Source organism: Chanodichthys erythropterus, chromosome 10, assembly GCF_024489055.1.
Source record: "Chanodichthys erythropterus isolate Z2021 chromosome 10, ASM2448905v1, whole genome shotgun sequence".
In the NCBI taxonomy this organism is placed as follows: Eukaryota; Metazoa; Chordata; class Actinopteri; order Cypriniformes; family Xenocyprididae; genus Chanodichthys; species Chanodichthys erythropterus.
Genome location: NC_090230.1, coordinates 44,689,176 through 44,694,024, shown reverse-complemented (window position 1 = coordinate 44,694,024; position 4,849 = coordinate 44,689,176). Strand labels below are relative to the sequence as shown.

Sequence of the window (4,849 nt, the reverse complement as noted above, 5' to 3'; positions counted from 1 at the left end):
TTTGATGGGTATTGTGAGACCATCTGATGAAATATGGAAATATTATAACAAAATGTTGTAATACAATAATAATAATAATAATAATTGATTAATTGAATAGTAGTTGATTATTTCTTTGCTTTTTTTTTGTATGAACACCAATAAATATAATGGATGAACCCACAACAACTTGCCATTATCCAGCTGCCAGTGTTGGCAGTAAACTAAAAACTATTTATATTTACACTTCACTATTACTTACACAAGGATAATGCACTATTCAGTAAAATAAGAAACTGTGCCAAAATGTCATTATCACCCCCTCTTCTTGCTCCTCACATGCCTGACATCAGTAATGTCCAGCTGTCATTTTGAATGCAGTAGTAGATGTACCAGAATGATCAACATCCATCTTCTTCAGTTCTGCTTGAAGTGTTTGTGTCAGTATAACCCACTGCAGCCTCTCTTTATTCACATTCCTTCCCTTTATTTATCTGGAAACTGCCATCCTTGTCACAACATGAAAGTATATGCAACTTTTGGTGCATTGTTGTCCCAAACAATCATGGAAATTATATGTCATTTTTTTAAATTATGAAATAAACTCAGCTTAGTTAAATTGTATTTACTCTACCAAACACCACGTTCACCATAATTTATTACACAACACTTTATTGGAGGATACAGCATAAGGTTGAAATTTGCATAAAGACAAATGAGATTCAAGATAAATAAAAACGTGTCTTCAAAAATACGTTAACGTCATAATAATCCATTCACAGACTTTACTCCTATTGCACAAATGAGCGCCACAGAATCCCATCCAGTCAACTATGATCCAGAAAACAGATTTGATATTGAGTTTAAAATAAAGATTCATTATCACAGCTGAACTGGGTTCTTGCTCTTCCCTGTACATGTCTCTATCATGTTCATGTTCTTCTTCTTCTAAACAGTTTGTTCAGTTGTACTCTACAGTACAACTGATGACCAGAAGATGTGATCACTGATGTGCTGTAGCTTTTTCTCAACCAGAGGAAGAAGTCTTAACATCCCATTGTCAGGCGTTCTTCAGTCCTGGTCTAAAAGTAAAACAAAAAAACACACAATTCAAGTTAAGTAGTTTAATGGACAGCCAGGTCAGCTTATGTTCTGCATGATTTAAACAGTGGTGGGCTACTCTGGCCCTCAGCGTCCACGGTCCTGCAGATTTAGCTCCAACCTCAAACCCAACTGCCTGTAACTGTCTATAAGTACACCTGAAGACTTTGGTTAAAATTTTCAGGTGTGCTCAATTATGGTTGGAGGTAAACTCTCCACCTCAAAAAGGAGACAGCAAAAGGGCTAGAGTTGCCTGTTCCTGATTTAACTTTACAAAACAGCAGTACATAATATAATGCAGCACAGACTGTAAGCTAAGTACTGAACAAAAACTGTTTTACCCATATTAACAGCAACATGTTTTAAAAATCTTTTAGAAAGGCATGCTCTCTTTTGAGCCTTGATTTCTTTCAGGACAACATACTCTTCTGTTTCTTGTTTCAAGAGCATAATTTGGTCAAAAACCAAGTGATAACCTGTACAATGTAAAATTGTTAAAATACTGCAATAAAAACTTTAAGGCAAGAATTAAGAATAGGCACAGGACTTACTGTACTCATGAAGAAGCCATGGCCATGCATAGTTTCTGCCTCTTGTGTTCCTCCGTAGCTGCACATCAGTCGTTTTTCCTCTAGGATCTTCTGTTAGTGACTTCACTTGCTATCTGTTTTAAAACACAAATACAATGTTTTAGGTCTGTGCAGTATAAGGCCTTATTTCAAGCCAAAAAAACTAGGTATTACACATAATTTAAAGAACATTTACTATTTAATTCCTATTATACTATATTATATTATATTAACTCATTATCTTCCAAAGCTTCCCTGTCTGCTTTTATCTAAAAAAACAAACAAACAAACAAACAAAAAAAAACAGAAGGAACAGTTTTTAAGAACTTTTTAAGAACTTAATAGTCCTTTGAGAGAACAACATTAAATTCTGTACTACATATTACAGCATTGCCTCAACACAAGACATACCAATGGACTTCTGTCTTCTTTGGGCATGAGATGGTCATGTTCCTTCCTCACCCTAAACAAAGGACTTCGATGAGCTTGCTTTAATATAAGGACTGGTCTTCCTTCTCTGCACAGAAAAACAAGAAAGTCTCTACTTACTCTGTGTGCAATTACTCTTGTTCTTAAAACATACAAATTGAGACAGTTATAAATAAGTTAATTTACCATACCATCCAGGAGAGCATTTGATGAGTAAATACTGATTTAAATATCTAGAAACTTTACCTGGAAAGGGCTGATCACGGCAGGTTTGCAGCGACTCACTAGTAGCTCTTGTGAGGGTCGGCTCTTAAAAGAGCTGTTGAGTTTGATGTTGTAGAGATCCTAAAAAGAAGGACTAAGTAATCTGCAAGTAATCCTGCAAGACAGAAAGGAAGGTAAATTTAAAACATCACATTCAAGTTGTCAATTTACACATAACTGTAGGATTTCCTTCTGTAAAGAGTGTTGCATAATTAAATGTTAAATGCATTTATGTAATAAGTTCACTGATATGTGGGCATTTCCATGATTAAACATATGTCTTTAATAGCAAGCTATATTTATATTTAAAAGAATAAATAAAAAAATAACATGTTTCACATGCAAGCAGGACATTATCAGCAGTGTAACTGATTAGATATTGAATAGACATCAGATATTCAATTATTTTGAATATGACAAAATAAGGTGATAAATATGTACAGGATTTGACTTTAATTTTAATTTACTGTGAGACTATTTAACAAATGCTTGATAAAATGTTTGATAAAGGGTTAAAAGCAACACATACATACCATTGCAATTATTTGCCTTTGCAGCTTTCTGTCTCCTTCATCCATTTCCAAAAGGCCCTTTTTGTCTTTTCAGCTAAAACAAGAGAAAAGAAAATATCATTATTTATAATATATAGGTTTATATATAAATATATATAGGAAAGAAGTTCTTATTGACCTTACAGTTTTTGGATTTAACATTATTAGGCATTAAAAGCATGATAAGTGTTGTGGTCACTCTGTATTTACAACAAAAATCACATTAAAACGACCAATACTGTGGTAAAAAGCATGGTAAGTGTTGTTTTTTACCGTGCTTCTACAACAAATACCATTTTGAAACTACACTTGTACTACTTTGAACCTGATATGAATATGTTATATATATTGTGCAATATATTGCACGTCACGTGACAGTGTTTAATCACCCTAGTTTAGTATTTAATATAGAAAGCAATGAAAAGCAAAACCTCAGCGGAGGTGACAGATATAATGCAGTGACTAAACATGAGGGAGCTAACGTTAATCTGATTAATATCTGCAAACAGAAAAGACATTATATCAAACATTAGAACAGCGTATTTACGACTACTTACCAACATCCAGCACACGCGAACTGATGCCAAATATCGCGATGTGTTCTGAAGGAGACTTCTTCAGCGTGAGAACGGTCAGGAGTGAGAACGGGTTGACATTCACTGAGTGAATATTATGAAAATAGAATATATATTTCTCGCTAAATATGTAATCAAACCTTATTTTTATGCAGAAACTAACTCAAAATATTGTTCATAGCAACCAAAACGTAGCAGTTTCACATTATTCTGGCGAGATCAGATAAATCTTTGCAACAACGCGCAAGCGAGTGATTATGTACATTCACTGAGTGAATATTATGAAAATAAATAATATATATTTTTTGCTTAAAATGTAATCAAACCTTATTTTGATGCAGAAAATAAAATATTGTTCATAGCAACCAAAACGTAGCAGTTTCACATTATTCTGGCGAGATCAGATAAATCTTTGCAACAACGCGCAAGCGAGTGATTATGTACATTCACTGAGTGAATATTATGAAAATAAATAATATATATTTTTTGCTTAAAATGTAATCAAACCTTATTTTGATGCAGAAAATAAAATATTGTTCATAGCAACCAAAACGTAGCAGTTTCACATTATTCTGGCGAGATCAGATAAACCTTTGCAACAACGCGCAAGCGAGTGATTATGTACATTCACTGAGTGAATATTATGAAAATAAATAATATATATTTTTTGCTTAAAATGTAATCAAACCTTATTTTGATGCAGAAAATAAAATATTGTTCATAGCAACCAAAACGTAGCAGTTTCACATTAGCGAGATCAGATAAATCTTTGCAACAACGCGCAAGCGAGTGATTATGTACATTCACTGAATGAATATTATGAAAATAAATAATATATATTTTTTGCTTAAAATGTAATCAAACCTTATTTTGATGCAGAAAATAAAATATTGTTCATAGCAACCAAAACGTAGCAGTTTCACATTATTCTGGCGAGATCAGATAAATCTTTGCAACAACGCGCAAGCGAGTGATTATGTACATTCACTGAGTGAATATTATGAAAATAGAATATATATTTCTCGCTAAAAATGTAATCAAAACTTATTTTTATGCAGAAACTAACTCAAAATATTGTTTTTTTCACTAAAAAGTAGAGAAACGTCCGCCATGTTTTTTGTTCTCACGGCCGGGCTCTCTAAAGTCACGTGACTTGGACGCAAAACAATAGGCAAAAAAAAATGTAACAGTCATACAATTTAAGGGCCATTATTGTAACCCCTCTACGTTTTGCACTTTGGACCAACGTAGTCAGGATACGTTTTCATATGAGACTGGGTTGTTATCTGCCTACCCCCAGGGCATCCAAGATGTAGGTGACTTTGTTTCTTCAGTAGAACACAAATGATGATTTTTTTTTAACTCCAACCATTGATGTCTG

At 33.4% G+C, this 4,849-nt stretch overlaps 1 long non-coding RNA gene across 1 annotated transcript; it reads right to left on the bottom strand.

Moving 5' to 3' along the window:
- Window positions 1-515: 515 nt before the first annotated feature.
- On the bottom strand, window positions 516-3,553 carry LOC137029649 (uncharacterized). Its single transcript, XR_010896313.1, has 5 exons — window positions 2,876-3,553; window positions 2,325-2,457; window positions 2,061-2,166; window positions 1,632-1,744; window positions 516-1,061 (listed from the first exon to the last, which is right to left on the bottom strand). It is a non-coding gene; the product is annotated as an uncharacterized lncRNA (long non-coding RNA).
- Between the last annotated feature and the right edge of the window lie 1,296 nt (window positions 3,554-4,849).